The sequence below is a fragment of the Vombatus ursinus genome, unplaced genomic scaffold (assembly GCF_900497805.2).
Source record: "Vombatus ursinus unplaced genomic scaffold, bare-nosed wombat genome assembly UNPS02014775.1, whole genome shotgun sequence".
Classification (NCBI taxonomy): Eukaryota; Metazoa; Chordata; class Mammalia; order Diprotodontia; family Vombatidae; genus Vombatus; species Vombatus ursinus.
The window spans coordinates 788,096-809,033 of NW_020954553.1; the positions used below are offsets into that span (position 1 = coordinate 788,096).

Below are 20,938 nucleotides of genomic sequence, written 5' to 3' on the forward strand. Positions count from 1 at the left end.
CAAATGGAATCTGACGCCTTCCTTACCTCAAGTCTATTTTCCTTAGGCTTTGGGGTTGTTATTTTTTAAACCCCACTGGTTGAATGGAGAGGAACAGCTTAACTTGAGGAAATTGGTTTTTACTGAATGGTTTGTTTAAGGATTACTAAAAAATAAGCAAGGTGAGGAAATGTCAGTAAATCATCTCTTCCTGGGTTGTTGGGTTTTTTTTTTTCTCAAATGATTAATACCTTCTTTGAGATTTTAAAAGTGGTAGAAAACAGACATGTTCAGTCCTGGATGGCTTTCTGTTAAGACATTTACAGTTTAGAGAAGAGAAAGAAAGAGGGGTGTGTGTGGAGGGGGATGTAATTGGTAACACTCCCAGTTGCCATTCAGTTCTTTAGTATTAGTGTTTCCAAAGGTAGTGCTTTCATTTGAAGACTTCCCAAGTTTTCACATAAATGCTTTTCTTGTTTTACGGAAACTGATGCACAGAGATCCCCCCTGTGAGTCAGAAACAAAGTTTTTAGAACTGAAGTCAGGACTTGACTCATTCTGTTTCAATCACTAGGGCTGGGTCTATACTAACCTAATAACTCACTTTTGGGCTAGTGAAGTCACTTGTGCTGTGGAAACAACAGGCTAAACAAGTTAAGTTTTTTAGTTGAGTTTGTTAAGAACTATGAAAAATCCACATACAATACCAAGGACTTATATCTTTTTATGTCATTCATTAATTAAAAAGTGAAAGAACTTTGGAAAGTTCAGAGCTGTTTCTACTTGGTGGAAGGTAGTGGGGATATGAAAGAGTACCCAAACTAGTAAATCAAGAGTTTGCTTGGAATAGCTAAGAGGGATGACGTTTGGATGGATGTGAATGAAGTGAAAGGAAAGATGATGAGATACCCTAACCCTGAGAAAAATGAAGAAGATAAGAGCAGTATTAGCTATTGAATGTTTCTGAAAACTTTTACTAGCCACCCAGAAACAAAGTGGGCTGCCTTGGGACATCTCGTATCCCTTGAATCCTAAGTCTCCATGACCACTTGCTGGGTGTATATGTTGTAGTGGAGATCTTTGTGGTGTCTGATGTGACCTAGGCTACTGAAGTTCTTTCTGAGTCTGTGAAAGGGAATTTTTATATTACAAGGTTAATTTTCCTGTTCTGATACTTTCCCTTATATCAAATGTTATTGACAGTTGACTGTATGGTTTTTAAGCGAAGGAATATCATTAGTATATTGTTTGAAGGTATAGTTTAGAGCTTATATTTGAAGGAAATAATGAATTTCAGGCAGTCTAAGGACTCTGTCTTGAAAGTTTTGATGGATATGTAAATTATATTTCTCACTGTGTGTACTACAGTCCTTTTTCCATATAGAAGAAAGCATTGAATGTGATAATAGATATGATCTCATCAACTCTTCCAAAAGGTGAATATGGCAAATAAATTAGAAGTTTTCATTAGTTTTCTAATAGACCTAGAATATTAGAGATGAAAGGTAACTAAGACACAGAAGTTAGAATGTCAGAGTCAGAAGGAACTTCAGAATATACAGTGCTAAAGTACAGGATGCTAGATAGAGCTGCCAGGGATCTTAAATATCATCTAATTCAGTGATTCCCAGTTTTTTCCATATAAGAAACTCTTTAAAAAAAAAAATTCTCAGACATCCTCCATGAAATTGCAGTGCTGAGATGCAGTGATGCACACACAGCTTGCTTCATCCCTTGCTCACAAGCCCCTGCTTCCTGGGCATTGCACAGGAATAATGGGGGCCATTAATCTGCTTTCATCCTCTCATTTTACAAATGAGGAAATTGTGTTTGAATTTTTTGTTCAAGTTCATTTATAGGTAATCAATGGCACAGAAAAGTGCTCAGGTCTCCTAATTTCTGATGTAGAGCTGCTGCTCTTTCTACTTCTACAATCGTTTGTTTCCCTCTACCAGGTGTAAAACACTGAACCAGCCTCTGGGGAAGATAGGAGAACTAAAACATAATTCCTGCCCATGTGCGTCACAAAATCTAGTAGGGAAATATGATATCGATACAAGTAACTATAATGGAAGGTCATATACATGTGTAAGAGGTGAACAGTGAGAACCATGTAAGGTGACAAGTGGAAAGGATTGTTACTGACTGGGGGTGTCAGGGAAACACCATGGAGGAGATAGCAAGACCTTGAAGGATGAATTTGACAGGTGGAGATGGTGGGAGAACATTCCAAGAAAAAGAATGTTGTGAACACAATATTGCTTCAGGTAGGTGCTGCCAAAGACAAGCGATGCCCCTGTCTGCAGCCTAGTGAAGCTGAAAAGTGCTAGTAAGAGATAAGCATGGGAAAATAGGTTGCCACTGGATTGGCATAGATAATACGTAAATAATGAAAAGTTGAATAACAATGAAAATATAAGTTTTAAATAACAATTCTAGGAAACCAGTGCTGTTATCAAAGAGGACTCTCCTTCTGGGAAATTAGTAGCATATACAATTGAATGTAAAAATCCTTTAAAAATTATGTCAGAGTAGCCAGTCAATGTAAAAAATGGTCACCATCTAGAATGATGAATCTTGAACACCTGCAACTTTACTACTTTTATTGAGTTCAGAATAAAACCACAACCTCTTCACTTCATTAAACAAAAATTGCCTATGTTAATTCATATTAAAGATTTATCCTGTAAGTGAAATAGATCTCTACCAGCTCTGCCTGCAAATCCGGAGTGAGTAATTCTTTGTACTTCCTGTTCAACAACATAAAAACTCTCTGCACATAGAGAGTCCTTTATTATATACCATATCAAAGTAGGTATGCTAATTAATACATGTCCTGAAATTAGTCACAAGACCAAAGAATTTTTATAAGCTCTGCCCAATCAGTCCACCCCATCTTTTCTCCCCTACTGCCCTAGCTGCTTCTTCAGCCTTCTTTTTCTTTCCCTTTCATGTCTCTACCCTCTTCTTTCCTCAGCTTTTCCAACTTCTTTCCAAATTGAAGCAAATCTCTTAAGTTGTCTGAGCCTGCATTTCCTCCTTTTAGGCTCCTGGAATTCAGAATTGAAATATACCTTAGAGACCCCCTAGTTTGAGGTTCAGAGAAAGCATGAGTGCCCAAGATTACACAGGCCATAAGCAAATCCAGGCTTGGAATCAATTTTGGCTCCAAATGTTTTGTTATTTTCACTATGCCATAGTACTTCTCTGGGCACTCTTGTAGTTCCTTACTAGCTTCTGTGAATAAGTGTTCCTCATATCAGTACTTAAGATAATCCATACTCAAAAGTTTTCTGTTTGATGGGAATTGTCCAAGCTTGTGTTTGTTCTCCCGGCCTAGCATCCAGGAATTCAGGATTTGCTCCATAGCACAGTGAGGCATTACCAGAGGACTGAGGAGATGCCTTGAAATAGATCCTGCTTTCATACATCATGTCTTCTCGTCACTTTACCATTGGTGTTTAGGCTTTTGTGCGTTGTTTTTGTCTCACGATACTGGAAGTTTCACAAGAAGGACAGGTAGATCTCAACCACCATACCGAAGGTTTTTCTTAAACCTATATTGTCTGGGTGCATTCAAATGAACTGAGAGCAGGGATAGATAACAAATGGAAAAATGAGGCAGCAAAATGTAGTGGATAGATAGAAGAGCTGGGTTCAAATACTGCCTTATATGTTTAGTAATAACTGTTGAGAAGAATCCCCGCCCCCAAAATGGCCAGCAGTACATAGCTATTCTCTGAATCATGGGGAAAACCTACAATAGGAGTTTCTCTGAGGAAGAGGAAATAGGCATAGTTTTCCTATCTCATCTAGAATCCAGCAGGAAAAAGCAGTTCAGGATCTCCTTGTGGGCTCCTTTGACCATCTAGAAAGGATTTCCGGTTCAGATACTGTACTGGGATACAATCCTCCCTACCCCCCTTACTGCGGTAAAATTCTTGAACTGGTCATGGGATAGTAGTTATTTATCTTATATTCTCCTTGCAGAAGAAAATTTTGAAAATTTTTGCATCTCCACTTTTTTGGTAACTTTTCATCAGTAAATAACCCCATGGCTTTATCCTTCATTAAAACCTTCGCGCAGAAGTTTGGTCCCGAAATACATCTTGGTCAAATTTTCTGATTTGGGAGTGTTTCCTGTCAGCCCAGGCTTGGGTAGGAAACTGTATTTTCAGATACTCAAGTTCTGACCTGGTTGTACTGGTGGAAGGGAAGAACTCCCTCCCTATTCCTCTCTAGCTGTCTCTTCACCTCAGACCGGGGGCGGAGGGGCGACATTGCTTTCTAATTCCCAAGGTAATTAATTCAATGGAGTGCTTTTTAAGATGATTTACTATTCTACCACAACTATGACTTGACTGGTGGTCAATTTAGCTTCTGTGTTTTTGTTAGTTTCTCCCTGTACCCCAAATCAAATGAGAAGGCTCTTTTAAAAGGCAAAGGTGAATGAGTGCAATTGTTCTCCTTCTGTCAAGCCTGACTCTACCTCTTGGCCATCCTCCACACTTTGGTCCTGACTCAGCCCTTTAGGACCCTATTCTGTGTGATAGCCACGTCTTCCGGTGTTTGAAGGGCTATGTCCTCTCCTCCTTGTTCCCCAAGTTGTTTGGTTTTTTCCTTCAGGCTGAATGTCCCTGATAATATTATGAAGAAGCATGTGATATAGTGGAAAAATCCCTGGCCTCGGGAACCCAATTTTTGGTCTATGGCTCCACCCTCATAACTGCCATGGGGCAAGTCTCTCTGGGCCATGGTCATCTCCTCCGTAACAGGTGCTGGTGGACTAGACAGTCCGTCTCTAAGGTTCTTTTTGTGACACACACACTCAACGTCTTTGTGTTTGTGGGTGTGTTTTTCATGTCCTCTTCATCATCCTTACCCTGCCCTGGACATCACCTAGCATATCAGTGTCCCAGAATGGAGCATGGTACTTCCCAGTGTGGTCTGGCCACGGTTTTGACAGTGTGCACTTCTATTCACGTGGCACAGAGTTGCATAGTAAGGACATGAATGTGGTGGGTGCTGCCCAATCTTTGGACGTTCCAGTGTTTGAACATAGTGGTTCTGTCTAAGTGGTTACTGTCTGGATTCATGGGTGAAAATGGGCAACTTGATGCTTTTTCAGTGACTTACATTTAACCCAATAAAAAGGAACAGATGGCTTTACCTGTTACCTTTCCCTCAACCACTTCACAGCTTTAATTCAGTTCCATAATTGATGAGGTATTGACTGTGCTGGGCCTTCTTGGGCAGTGGTGTCAAACTCAAATGGAAGCAGGGGCAGCTGAACCCTGTAGAAGCATCCCCGGGAGTGCATGGTGACTTAATTTTAAAATGTAATATTACGTATGTTTTACTGTATTCTTACTTATTTTGTTAAATATCCCCCAATTACATTCTAATCTGATTCAGGCTGAAGTCTGGAGTGTTTGGGGCTGTGTCTTTGACACTTGCTGTAAAGGACAGAACACTTTTTACCTTCTACAGTGAAGGAGGCATAAGTGAAGAGCATTCCATACCTACGGCCGAAGGAACATCTGGGGCTTCCAGTCCCATCCTTCCATTACAGAGGAAGAAGCTGAGACCTCCGGAGGGGTAGGGACTTGCCCAAGGTCAAACCAAAGTTGTCATGGGGGTAGTGTGAGGATTGAGAATAGAGAAAAACTTGTTTTGATTTGGGCTTTTTTGTTTGTTTGTTTGGTGTCTGCATGTATTTAAGAAAAGAACCTTAATGAAACAACTATTAGACATCTTGAAATTGGATGCCCCTAGACATCTTAAACTCCTGTCAACTGCAATATTGTAACAATTGTGAAAGTCTTAGCTACTCTTACCAATTAAATGATCCTCAGCAATTCCAAAGGACTCATGACAGAACATGCCATCCACCTCCAGAGAGAGCCCTGATGAACTCGTAGTGCAGACTGAAGCAGATTTTCTTAAACTTTTAAAATTTTTCTTGCCTGTCCCCCTCCCCTCACAACATGGCCAATGAGGAAATGTTTTGTATGACTTTATGTGTATAATGGCTATAGTATTTATTGCCTCCTCAGTGTGTAGTGGAGGGGGTAGAGGGAAGGAGAGAATTGAGAACTGAAAACAAAATTTTTTTACATTAATAACAAAAACATAAACTCAACATGTCCAAAACAAGTCATTATCCGTTATCCCAAACTAGCTCCTCTCCCAGCCTTCCTTATTACTGTTTTGGAGGTACCACTATCCTCTCATTCACCCAAGCTCCCCACCAAGGTGTCATCTTTGATCCCTTACTCTCTCACCATTTCCTTTGCCTCAACCCCCTCACCCACCCCGGCCCCCACATGCAGTTTATTGCCAGGGCTTGTTGATTTCACCTTCATTCCTCTTTTGAATATGCCCTCTTTTCTCCTTTGACCCTGCCAACCCCTGGTATAGGCTCTCACCACCTCACATGTGGATTATTTTAATAGCTATTTTTATTTTTATTTTTTTTTTTGGCTAGGCAGTGGGGTTAAGTAACTTGCCCAGGGTCACACAACTAGTAAGTGTTATGTATCTGAGGCCGCATTTGAACTCAGGTCCTCCTGAATCCATGTAATAGCTATTGATGGGGTTGCCTGCCACAAGTCTCTTTCACGCAGTCTTCCACCCAGCTTGTCAGAGTCTTCCTAAAGCACAAGGGTGACCATATCACCTTGCAACTCATTAAACTCCAGTGATTCCCTGTCACCTCCATCCTCTTTGGCATTCAGAGCCCTTTATAACCTGGCCCCTTCCTACCTTTCAAGTCTTCTTATACCCCAGCTCTGATCCGGTGACACTGGCCTCACTGTTCATCCTCCAGAAAGAAAGACACTCATCTCCTGACTCCAGGAATTTTCACTGGCTGTTCCCCATGCCTATAATGCTCTGCTTTCTCGTCTTCACCTCCTGGATTCCTTCAACTAAAATCCTACCTTCTACAGGAAACCTTGCCCTTTCCCCCTTAGTTCTGGTTCCTTCCCTCTGTTGATTATTTCATTATTTTCAGTATGTCCTTGTAGTTTGTTGTTGTACATAGTTGTTTGCATATTGTCTCCTCCAATGAGTAGGGACTGTCTTTTGTCTTTCTGGATCTACCCTGTGCCTGACGCATAGTAGGCGCTTAGTAAGTGTTTATTGACTTAAATACATAGGAGACTCAGAAAAATGTTCAAAAGAGGACATAGACAAGCAAGGCAATGTTTTTATTGTGTTATATGTAATAGAGAATCACAATTTCATGTCTCCCTTTTCTGTTCCTTGTATAATGAAATGTTGATGTTTTAAGTACATAATAAGAAACAAAATTAAAAAGAGAAAAGCTGTTTAAAAAATTTCATTTGTAAATTTTGTTTTAATATAGCATTAATACCCACAGCCTGAGTTATTGTGACTGATTGCACCAAGAAAACACTTAAGTTTCTTGTTTCTTAAAAGAAAGGACATCTTGTAAATTACTATCATCATTGCCCAAGTTTTGAAAGTTTTCTTCATTTACATGGAAATTGTACATTTTGTTACTTTGGTTCTGCTTTATTCACTCCTTCTCAATGCTTCGTTAAATTGTTCTTTTTTTAGTTTGCACCAGTTTTGAGAGCATATGTTCATATCCTTTGACTACTTCTCTATTAGAGTACAATTCATTACTGTTGATATGGTAGTGGTGAGTGAGTCAATTGTCAATGACTCCACCCACCCATCCCTGTGACAGCCTAGAGCTAAGCTCCCCACTTGGTGTATAACCATTGAGGGCAGGAACTGCCTCACTTTTTTAGCCCCAGTGCTCAATACTAGGAATATCATACATGCTTGATAAGTGCTTGTTGACTGATGAATTTGTACCAATTCATGGAATCCTGTTTATAGATTTAGAAGTGGCTGTAGAGGTGATTTTATAAATGAGACAGCTGAGGTCCAAAGGGTAGTTAAATGACTTGCCCAAATCACAAAGCTGGTAAGTCTCTGAAGCTGGATTTGAACCCCACTTTTCTTGACTCCAAGTCAAGCATCCTGTCTGTCACACCAGTAAATCTCAAAATGTTTCATCCCATGATCCCTTTATATTCTTAAATATTATCCAGGACCCCCCCTCCCCCAGGAGGTTTTGTTTAGGTGGGTTATATCTATCAATATTAATCATATTAGAGATTTATTTAGATAAAATTTTAAAATGTTTATTAAGTTGAAAATAACACATTCGTTATGTTGACATAAGTATCCTTAATGTCTGGCTTTATAGAAGACAGATTCTTATTTCTGCTTTTTTTGTTCTGTTACATTATAATGTTTTGGTTAGAGTATATGAAGAAAATACTACCTCAGGGTCTTGGGGACCCCCAGGTCACAGTGGACCACAATTTGAGGATGGCTGCACAACCACCATGCCTTAAACACTGCTTTGTGTTTTGTAATACTCCCTATATCCTTGTAATCTGATTCAGGAAAAGATTAAAACTTATAGCTATGGGAAAAAAATTGCATTATCTATGCCCTATCAGACAGAATTAGCTATTAATTAGTTGTAAGTGGACACCATCTGTGTCCTTAGGCAGATTGCTTACTCCCTCTTCACTTCCCCATCCCCAAGTATAATAATATCTGCCTTCTGTGTTTTTGTTAATTAATACTTGCAAAATTCTTTGAAGATGAAAAGTGCCAAATATTATATATTAGTGGTATATACCTGCTAAAAACAAATTAATCTCCTCGAAATTTATATTAGAAAGTTATATTATAACTTGTGCTGAACTTGAGTTGCTAAACCTTTGTTAAGCCAAGAAAATCTGGTGACTATTAGACTAGGAAGGACAGCAGACTGTCCTGTATGCAGGCAGTTCATGCTCCACTGAGCCATCATCTGACCTTCAGCAATTCATTTCCTTTCTATGACCCTCAGTTTTCCCCTCTGTAACTTGAGGACATGTTGGCCCAGATGATCTTCTGAGATACCCTGCAGCTCCGGTAGCCTAGGATTTTGTAACAAAATAATTACAACACTGTGATAAACTAGAAAATGAAACATCAAGGTTTAAAAGAGGAAGTGTGTTTCTTATACACTGGCTCCCAGGACAGTATTAGAGAAGAGAATTCCAAACTGTAATTTGGTGTAGTTATCTTTTACCTCCTTCTTCCAAAGGCGCCAAGCCTTCCTTCTTGTTGCCTGCAGCTGCATGACTCAGAATAAGAGGGGTTTTCTTAGGGCACATGATCATTCAAACAGCCCTCACATCCTAGGCTCCATTTTCTGGCAAACAAAAAGAGAGTAGGAGGGAAACCACCTTTTTCCTGGCTCTCAGAAAATGGGGAATGAATCCGTAAGGCCACATCATATTACCTAACTCCTGTAAAAGGTCAGCTAAATGCAGGTCAGTAGTAGCACTTCCAAATTTCTTTATGTCTTCTAATGAGGATGAGTATCAAGAAAGCAAAAACATAAGGTATTGGGAACAAATGATTTGTGAGCAAAGTAGATTACTAACAGTTTCAAGCATGCCTCCTTTTACTGTTCCACCCTCTAATTACCATGCTCTAAGAGAACAGCTGGCACAGTTGCATCATCACAAAAACAAGAGATTGGTGATTTTGCCATACCTACTGGTGCTTTCCCTGTGTACTGACTAACAGTTTCATCTGCAGTGGGCTCTGCTTAGAATTTAGTGTGAGAAACTTGAACTGCTGAGAGGTAGAATGCTCGTTGTCCCAAGATCTGTATACAAGAATCACTGATTCTGATAGTTGACAATTATATGTCATAAATGTAGAATTTGAAGGAATCTTGTAAGCGCCTTAAGGACTCTGGTTTTTATCTTAGTCCTCCTAGAGCCTATATCATCTTGTATTGCACATAGAAGCCGTTTTTAAAAAGTTTGTTGAATCTAATTATCACTAATAATAACAGCTAACAGTTATATGACACTTTAAGGTTTACAAAGCACTTCACGTTATCTCATTTGAACTAGTTTTGCCTCTTAATTTTCCAAATACCAAATGAAATGTTGAATTGAGTTTACAAAATGAAACTAAAATAACATATATGTGCCTATATATGAAACTGCAAATCTCTAATACATGTACATGCATGATATCTTTATTACAGAAATATAAGTTAAACGTGATTTTGAAAGCTGTTCTGCTTGTCTCTGATTCTGTATGGTCTTCTCTTCTATGCATTTAAAATTCACTTCAGTGCCCTTTTTTTTTTTTTAGGCAGGTATAACTCTAGCACTAGATCCTCCTACCCACACCGGACTGACAGAAAACAAAACCCTGGTGACATCAAAAGAGTTTAGCAAACAAATTTCCACATTGGCAATGTTGGAAAATGTCTGGCTCATTCTGAACTTGAGTCCACTAACCTCTGGCAGGAGCGTAAAAGGAGATACATTTCTATCGCTACTTGCTTTAATGAGGGTCTAAATTTGAGAAAACACCTTGGCTGTAGTAATTTTTTTTATGTTGTCTCAGGTGAGAAATAGTTTAGATTTTCATGTTTTGGAGTCTGAACTATGCTGGAAAGATTTATCAACTAAGTATTCTGCAGAAGTCTGAAAGCCTCAGCCTTATCTGAAGTCGATTTAGCTATATTTGAAATGTTCTCTTCATAAACATTAGTCATAAAATGGCAGCACAGTAGGTAAGCTTGAACTTTGGCACTTAAGCTTAGTTATAAAAGTGAACAGGGAGGGGAGTACCATTTCAGTAAGATCTAAGCTCATTGTTTCCTTTTTTTGTGATCCCGGCTCTGCCACCATGCCTGCATTGACCAGGCTCTTTGAATTGAGTTGACTTATAGGTCTCATCTCTGCAGTGCCTCACCATTCCTTCAGACTTAAATATTGTCTCATAATCACATAAAAAATATGCATATGAATTGAGTATGGTAAAAGGCTTCTTCTTTTCCACAGGTTTCCCTCTAGATCCCCAAGAGGGGAGGTTGCAGCGTCAGTCACAAATCCCACTGGCTGACCTGTTTTCTGGGCTCCTTGGAGCAATGGCCCCTCGACTTGAATCTATGGTGGCAGTCAGATTTAAGTGGCTTCTTGACAAAAGGGGTGTGTGACATGGAACTGAGCAATTTCTAGGTCTTCTCAAATATGGGATTTGGGAGTGGGCTAACCAGATGATTTTATATTAAGCATTCAAATGAATTCGTTTAGTGCCTACAGACTGTGTGGCATCTAAAACGTTCAGTCTTGATGTGGCAGAAGGAAGTTTGAGTGTAGCCTCTGTGGCTCACTTAGCCTTAGTGTGACCTTGGGTGGACAAGTCATTTGACTTCCCTGGGCCTCAGTTTCTTCAGCTTGTGATCTCTGCCAGCTCTGGCTTCTCTTAAACTCTAAGCAGCTTAGTTCTGTCTCTTTGTAACTGCCTCAATTTGAGGTCAGAGGAATTTTCAACAATATCTTCTGTTGGGTAGAAATGTTGTGCAAAACGGTGCTTGAAAATGTAAATGAAGCTGAAGCCCCATTCTATACATAATGTTATGGGAAGATTTTAATTATAATGGGATTAATCTGCAATGAAACTGAATTGTCAAGAAGATATCTTATAAACTAAGGCACCGAAGTTGGAGCTGTTCCCCATGCCATCCCTAATCCCGCTGCAACAAATTGGTTACAGGATAAGACCAGCCAACCTTTTGTGGGGAGGAGCTGTTTCTGGGTCCTTTAAGACCCTGAAAGTTGGTTGGGGACTTGCTGAGGTTTGGGTTTCTAGCTTTCCCTACTTGAAGTTTCAGTGAGCTAAGTTCTGGTGAGGATATGGAGAGTGGCAGCTTCTGCCCAGCATCATCCAAGTAAGTGAGAGGTTCCCTCAGAGGCTGTGGAGTATAAAGTACACAGGACTTTAATCTTTAGAGACGGGAAAACTTGAATTAGATTCCTACTTCTGTGCCATGGCCTAAGCAAATCATCTAACTTCTGAGCTTCAGTTTTTTCATCTGTAAAGTAAAGATAATACTTGTAGTACCTGTTTCATACTATTGTTGTGAGTCCAAAATGACAGAGTATGTGTAAAGCTCTTTTTCAGTGTGCTGTAAATGATGATTATTATACAGAATATTTGGTAGAATCATATTTTCTCTGGCAATAACTTAAAAATACTGGAAAAAAAAGGTCTTACTTTTTTTTTTTAATAACTGATGAAGTTGCTTCTTCCTTTTATTGACAGTTTTCAAATTGTGTCTTTGTATGAGAAGCACTTTTATCTCTTCACACTGTCTCAGTAAAGTGGGTGGGAAGAGCCTCTTAGTGCTTTATTTTAATCAGTCATGGGTGTTGCTTTTGAATGACAGAAAGTTTGGTTTCCAAAGCACTCCTAGGCCAGTTTCCACCCAAAAAACCTAAGAGGGTGACTCTGGGAGTCCTGTTTGTTTCTCCCACAGACCTTATCAAAGGTAAGCACTAGCTGTCTCAACTTGAACTGGAGCTACAGAAAGAAGTTACAAAACAAGGGTGGATAGCAGCTATTAACAAAGACTTCAGATGTGAGAATATTGATTAGAAATATAAAAGTCAAACTTCAAGGTTGATGTGAAAGTGCTATAATCTGATCAGTCCCTAATTTAAGTGTAGCCATATCACAGCAGTGCTGGAGAAAACACATCAAATTGCAAAAAAAACAAAAAACACTTCAAGGTTAATACAGTGGACAACACTGGTGATGTGTTGTAACTGAGGTTTCTTTTTATCAGTCAGTGAATAACAAGTCTGGTTGCCTGAGTTGTTTTACAGCCCCTTTTTATTGTTTTGTTCAGTTGTTTTAGGATTTGGCTTTTTTTTTTCTATGATTGATTTTGTTTGGAAGTTTGCTTTGTTTTTATTTTGGCTTATACTGTCTTCATTTGGTTCTTATTCCTGTATACAAATGACTTTTTCAACAGGAGTCAAAACAAAATATATCAACAATTTTAAAAAATAAATATTTGAGCCATTCACGATAGTATAGGCCTTGCTACTGGGAAAGATGAAGCTGTTGCCAATTCTTATCCATTCTGCCTCCACTGTGGTACGAAGCAATTGGCTGTGGGCATATAGAAACAAAAATGTAACTGTCCCTACCCTCAAAAAGCTTATATTCTGTTGAGGAGAAATAATATACACTCATGCAGCTAACTACAAAATTTTACAAAGTAAATAAAAATTAATTAATAAGGTAAGGAGGCAGCTCAGGGTAGGGATCAGGAAAGGCATCATATAGAAAGTGGGACTTGAGCTGAATTTTGGAAAGTAGGGATTCTAAGAGGCACAGGTAAGGAAGGGAGGACATTCCAGCTTTTATTATCTGCACAGTTGATAAGCATGCATGCCTTTAATAGATTGTACAGCAGAAGGCCTGGAACAGACCCCCTGGCCTACTTCACTACAGCCCTTCTAAGTTGACATAAAACCATTAATAAATCCTCTCTAGGTGGGTCACATAACTGAATGTGGGGGTCATAAAAATTTGGCAACAGTAAAAGACATCTGAACACGAAATGACCAAAAATTAATTAAAAGTCAAACACATAATGAATCGGAGGTGTTTCTGGCAACACTTGCCAGTGTTACATCGCACAACTTCACTACAGCCTTGATTCTGAAAACACTACATACACGTTTTGTATTGCCCATGCCGTCATGCCACGCAATGCCAATGAAATGCTGCCAGAAACACATCGGCTCAAATTCAAGACTGTTGTATGTTATGAATTGCAGTGCTTTTACCATACATACAAAATTGTTAAATGAATTTTGGCTTGGGTTAGGACAGAATTTCCAGCAATTTCTGAAATGGCCCTAAATGTACTTCTGCCATTTTGTACTACATATTTATGTGAAGCAACATTATCAGCATTGATGATTATAAAATCAGAATATCAACCAACTCTGAAAAACATTAAGGATGCCTTATGTCCTGCAGTATCAAATATTCTGCCAAGATTTAATTCTTTATGTAAAAATAAACAAGTACATCCATCTCATTAGTATGCAAATTTGCTTTCATCTTTAATAAATGATAAAATATGTATACCAAAGAATTGTTTTTAAAATAAATTTCTTTATGATTTATTATCAGTAAATATTTGAATTGTATACCTATTTTATATACCCATATATCTGGGGTTGGGTAAAAATTTCTCTGGCGAAAAGGGGTCTTGAGTAGAAAAAGTTTAAGAAGCGCTCCTCTAGGTCACCCATGCAACTAGTTTTTTTCCTCTAAAAATAATTAATGTATTTTGTTTCTACAACACCTACATTTCCTACTGTATCCCTTCTCTACCTTCTGGTAGACATCCCTTATAATAAAGAATACAAAAGGAGAAAGGAGGAAAAATCAACAAAACTAAACATTGAAAAGGTCTGGTTTTATCTACAATATCCTATACCCATGGCCCCCCCACCTCTATAAGGAAGGGGAGGGGAGATGTCTTCTCATAGCTCTTCTTTGATTTCAGGCTTGATTATTCTAATTTCCAGTCATTCAGTTTGGAATGTTTTGTTGTTCTTTCCATTTACATGGAGTATGTGATTTTTTTCCCTGGTTCCTCTCCCATCCTTAAAACCCTTGTTAGAGTTTGTTGTCCTATATCTCTCCTCTGTGTCTCAACCAAACTGCTTGAAAAAGCTGCCCATGCTCAGAGCATAGGCATAGTCCAATTTCTTTCCTTAAACCTTTCCACTCTAACTTCTGACTTTATCATTCAATTCAATGGGTCTCTCCAGAGATACCAGCAATCATTTAATTGCCTAACTAATGGCCTGTTCTTTATTATTTATTCTCATCCTCCTTTACCTCTCTGCTGCTTTTTAGACTGTTTACTATTCTCCTCCTGGTTACTTTCCCCCCTCAAAGTTTTTTGTTACACTGTTCTCCAGATTCTCCTACCTCCTGTAGACAGCCCTTAGTTGTGGGTATACCCTAGGACTTTCTCTTCATTCTTTCTCTTAGTTGTCTCATCACATCCCATGAATTCAGTTACCTTTTCTTTGTAGATTCTTCCCAGATTTATATAGCCAACTCTTGTCTCTTTTTTGAGCTCCAGTCCTAAGCATCACCAACAGCCTTTGAGACATTCAAACTGTGTGCTCTGTAGGCATCTCAAACTCTCCATGCACAAAACAGAACTTATCATCTGTTTTTCCCTCCCCACTGTCCCTCAAAACAAACAAACAAACTTGCCCCTTTTCCAAATTTTCCTTTGCCACCAAGGGTACCACCATTCTCTCGGTCACCCAAGTTTGAAACCTGTTATCCCAGATTCCTTATTCTCATTCACCTTACATAGTTAATCAGTTGCCCAAACCTGTTATTTGCCTACACACATCTCTTACATGTGCCCTCACACAGACCACCACCCTAGTTCAGACCCCCAACACCTTGTTCCCGGACTATTGGGAGACTCCTCTTTGGTCTTCCTGCCTTAAGCCTCACCTCATTGGCTCTCCATTGCCTCAAGTTTGTCAAATGTAAACTCTTTTTTTGGCATTTCAGGCTTTTTATATCCTAGCCCCTGCTTACATTTCTGATCTCCCATTTCCACAGTCTGGGATCTAGCCAGAGGCCAACCTGATTGCTATTTCATACCCACCACGGAGCTGCTTTTTCTGAGCCTTTGCACTTGCCTGGAATGCTCTTCCTTCTTATTTCCATCTCTCACAGTCCCTTGTGTTCTTCAAGGCTTATTTCAAGTGCCACCTTCTATATTAGCTTTTTGTCATCTCGCCTGGCTGCTAGTACCCTCCTTCTCTCATAACCATTTTAGATTATTTATGTATATATGTTTTAAAGTCTTGTGCAAATTAACTGGGACAAAGTGAAATTATTAAATATGTTGTTAGGTCATTTTTCACTCAAGTCCGACTCTTCTTAACCCCATTTGGAGTTTTCTTTTACTGGAGTGGCTTGTCATTTCCTTCTCCAGCTCATTTAACAGATGAGGAAATTGAGGCAAACAGTTAAGTGACTTCCCCAGGGTCACACAGCTAGTAAATGTCTGAAGCCAGATTTGAATTCAGGAAGAGGAGTCTTCCTGACTCCAGGCCCAGAACACTATTGAGGTTTAGAGGTTTAGGGGTGCTGGACCCCAAAATCATGACAGGCAGGTCCTGCCCAAATGAATTCGACCCAAGCCTTCTTTCAGGCAAAGACAAAATTTATTGAAGATCCACCATATTGGCCAGACTCTTTAGGAATCTAAGCATTTGTGTTACTAATGTAGGTGGGCCAAATTTTAAGAATCTGACCCCAGAATACTATTAAAACTGTGTAGGCTATCTGCCCCTCAATATATTGATTTATCTTAAAATCTTCAAAAATATATATCATGTATTTTCCTTTTGCTATAGTTCATATGATTTGGCATTATGTTCACAAGGTTTTGACATATTTTTCTTTATCATGAAAACTCATTTATTTCATTTGCTTGCCTTTGGCAGACAATCCATTTTTTCCAAGTCTAGACTTGATTAACATTTTTTCATCTTTAATTTTTTAGTTAATAAGCATTTTTTCTTTCTTCCCCCCAACTGAAAAAAAAAGAAAATCCTTGTAACAAAGGTGGATAGTAAAGCAAAACAAATTAACTGCACTAGTCACAATCAAAAATGTGTTGTCTCATTCTGCTTTTTGAGGCCATCGCTCTTTGTTAGGAGGTGGGGAGTGTGCTTCATGGTTGATTCTCTGGAATCATGGTTGGTCAATGAATTGATACAGAGTTCTCAAGTGTTTGAAAATCGTTTGTCTTTGCAACATTGCTGTTATCACGTCAATTGTTCTTCTGGTTCTGCTCACTTCATTCTGTATCAGTTCATACAAGTCTTCCCAGGTTTCTTTAAAATCTTCCTTTTAATAATTTTTTTACAACCAAATTATATCCCATTGTTCTCAACCCTGCCACAGATTTTAATGGGGTTCAAATCAGATGAGTTCCCAGGCAGTGGAAGCATGAATGATTATCTGCATCTTTTAAACAAATTTCTTAATCTTTAGTGACATGTAGCATATTGGAAGGCCATGTTACAGTGTCTTTTCTGTATTTGGGAAGTTCTGTAATACCAGGATAGTTCTGCTAATGTGATGAATTCTCTCAATGGCAACAAGACATCTATGCCCACAGAAAATGAAACCTCAAAACGTTTTTTGCAGTAGATGTTTTATCATCTAATGAATATGCCTGAATCAACTAGACTTCTATTTTTTAAAAATTTATATTTATTGGATACTCAATCACAAAGGGAATTACTTTTATTCATAAAGCAAACTGAAGAAACTAAAACTTAGCTAAATTTTTTTTTAATTAACAGTTAAACTTTTAATCAAATTCCCTTCCCATAAAATATAAAACAACCACCTTTGTAACTTTAACTTCTTGGCTAAAAAAGCATCTTTCAGACTGAACAGTGCTCGCCTGACCCTGAACTTTGCTATAAAGCTTTGGCAGTAGAGTTTAAGGATTGATTAACCAGACTTCTGACGATGGTTTTTGGTCTTGAATGAAAAAGTGCACTGAGCTTTGGTGGCAGAATAGTAATGTCCAGTGCAGGCCATTAGAGGAAGCTTTAATGTTTTTAAATAGCTCACATTTTTGCAACTCTTTAGAGTTTTCTTCCCAACAACCTTGTGAGTCACTATAAGCAATACCATCACCATTCTTGTATTACATCTGAGTAAACTAATGCTCTGAGAAGTGGCATGGCTTGGCCACAGTCATGCAGCCTGAGAATGAGAGCCTAGGTCTGCTAATCCCAAAGCCAATTTACCTTCACTCCACCAAATAATTGTTTTTATTTATACATTTCGAACACTTTAAAAACATTTTTCCCTTTGACCCTCACAGCATCCCTGTGAGAGAAGAAGTATTATATGGTTCTACTGTTGCAATCCATATTTTACAATGAGGAAAATGAAATTCAGAGATTGGCTTTGTCCTAGGCCACCTTGCTCTCCATCTCAGGTCAAGTACTCCTAGCCAGGTCTTTGACTTTAAATTCTCCCAATACTCCAGGCAACTGAGTCCCAAACTAGCCAAACTAGGGTTATGTTAATTTCTGTCCTATACTGTTTGGATTCCAGTAACATTCCATTTGTGCATTTGCTTTAGAGACAGCATAGTGTGGTAGACTACTGAATAGTTAGATGACCCAAATTTGACTCTGAACTTTGATACTTACAGAGGAAAATTCATGACCTGTCCACGTACTGGTTCCCTCACCTTTAAAATGGCCATGATGACTTACGGGATTGTCTTCAAATGAGATTACATGTAATCATGTGAAAAATCAGCTCTGTAAACCGGAAAGTACTATATCAGTTACCATTATCATCATTATTGTGTTCAGGAAAGCTCACTGTGAATTGTAAAGGTCTCTACAAATATGAACTATTAATATGTTTCCACTCAAGGCCTGCTCCAGTGACTCATTAGAAAGTTGAGTTGACTTTGGGTTTTCAGAGGCCATGCCAGCAGAAGACAAGCCCTGGCAGGTTCTGCCAAGCTGTAGAGACTTTAAGTTATAGTATAGGCCTTATAATATGTGACTCTATCAGGATTTTGCCACCAGGCTTCATTTTAGGTACCTTTCCCTTGCACCCCCCTTAACCCCCTTTTTATTTGCTGTCTTTGCCTATTAAATGAAGGCTTCTTGAGGGTAAAGGCTCCTTTTTTTTAACCCCTTTGGTTTTTATTTGCTGCCTAGAGTACTGCCTAGCACTTGGGTGTTTAAAAAAAAATGCTTTTTGATTTGACTTGATGGATTATGTGTCTGCTATGTGAGGACCTGGCTATCTTCAGTTCCAAAAAGTTCATCAGTAGGGTGAACAAAGGGTGATGTCTTTTTTTTTTTAATAGCAAGTACTACAGACAATATTGTAAGCCTCAGTGGGGTTCACATTCTGAATCAGTTAAAGGATTGCCGAGCCAGGAAATCATAAGTTTTTGATGTCTTCTGATATTTTGTTAGATCTCCATTAAAATAAGAACTCCAATACCACATAGAAATAACAAATTCTCATACTACTAAAATGTTATCATTAAAGCATTGAGTCAGTTAAGATGCCCGTGAATGAGGTAGAAATAAAAATCATGTGGCTTTATTTAACTGTGCTCTGGTGATGTCTCTCTCCTACCCTCCTCACACACTTTTGCTCCCCTTTTGTTGATCATTCCATGAAAAAGCACTACTCTTTGCCTACCATATTCCAAGCATTTGGTAGATGCTGGGAATACGAAGAAATAAAAGCAATACATAGTATAGACAAATAAACATAAGCAAAAGAAACAGAAGGTAATTTGGGGGGAAGGATCAACTTTTCAGTAGATCATGAAAAGCGTTGTTGGAGGTGGAATTTGAGCTGAACCCTGTTTGTGTCTAGAAATTCAGGCAAACCTTACGGTTGTAGTTAGTTTCTCTCAGGCTGTTGTGATGCTTTAAAGCCAGCCAGTCTAGGAGAATAGTGGTGCATGTTCCTCAAAGTGTTATCAACATAGTGTTTTTTATCTATGAATTTCTCTTTTTGAAAAAATCTTGTCAGTGGCATTAAAGCAGGCAGTTGCCTTTTTTCTTTAGCCTAAATCTTATTCTCTTAACCAAACAAATCATGTTGTTGCATAAAGAGAAGAAATTGTTTTAAGCATTATATTTTCTTAGGGGCTTGGCATACAGAATACACACTTTTTTCTTAAGGTAGAAATTCAGCTTAAATGTCAGAACTGTGTTTTTGTTTGTTTTGTGTTTTAAACATGAGTCTCTGCTCCATGGTCTCTCCTCCCTACTCCACCAAGGTTTCTCTAGAGAATGCTGGGACAGGAGGTGGGGTGCACAGTCTCATTGTGTGGCTTCCTGCCTGCCTTCCTGAGCTTTTGTTGCTCTTGGCCCAGCTGGAGCTGCCTTCCCCTCCTCCCATTGCAGCAAACTCGCCAAGCCCAGCATGCACAGCTCTTCCCATGGGCTGGTACCCTCTGCTCTTCCTTCTACCCTGAGGTTCCTCGCCTTGCCCCAGAGAAAGTTTGCTAGAGCTGTACAAGCCCTCGAAGTGAGTGGCAGTACTGAGAGCCAGAAAACCCAGATTGAGGCCCCACTTTGCCATTTACTAGCTTGGGAATCCCCGGCAAATTAAGTAAGTTACTTAATTGATCTGAGCCTCAGTGGTGAAGCAAGGATATCTCACTACTTATATCACAGGATCTTTATGAGGAATTGTAAGCATGTTACCTTGTTAACTTACAATGTCAACTGATATTCTTATGGCGGTGGTGGTGGTGGTGATTGTTTCACCCTTTACAGATCAGGATACCAAGGCCCAGTGAGAATTGATTTGCTGGAAGTCACACAAGAAATTGGTGTCAGAATCAGTACTGTCTCTTTGACTCCTAGTTTGTTATCTTTCCTATTTTTGTTAATCCATTTTCATTAAAATACAGTCAGGGCCATTCCTGGACAAAATTATAGCTAGAAAGTTAGGAAGCCTCAATTTTTCTTCTTGTTCCCCTTTTTAAAAATGCATCCCCTTCTCTCTTCTTTCACCTTTCTCTACTTCTTTTTGTGGAGGAAAGTGAACCAATAAAAAATTCATATCAACTTAATTCCCTTCCCCAGGCTTTAGTTTCCTCGTCTTTTCAGTGGACACATTAGAGTAGGTCTATGGCCTCTTCTGTCCTAAAAGTCTGGGAGTTTGAGGCTAGTATCTTTTGTGTGAATATTTTTATTTTAACAGAGAAGGATGAGAAGAGTTCATTAGCTAATATGAAGTTATGGTCTTTTTTGGGGGATGGGGGGGAGCAAATTTGGGGTTCTTAAGTGCCCTCCTGGGAGCCCCTCAAATCACACCAAATGCCAGTTCCTGCTTCCTAAAAGAAAGGGGATAAGTGGTTTGCGGTTGTGCATTTCTCCCACGTTATTATTGTTACCATAACAATACAGCTGTGAGGACAGCTGTGGTGGAGTGTAAAGAGAAGATCCCAGAACACCAGCCTTCA

At 39.0% G+C, this 20,938-nt stretch overlaps 1 protein-coding gene across 5 annotated transcripts in view; it reads left to right on the forward strand.

Moving 5' to 3' along the window:
* PHACTR4 (phosphatase and actin regulator 4) overlaps positions 1-20,938 on the forward strand; it is a 120,754-nt gene that overhangs the window by 69,403 nt on the left and 30,413 nt on the right. The window lies entirely within an intron of this gene.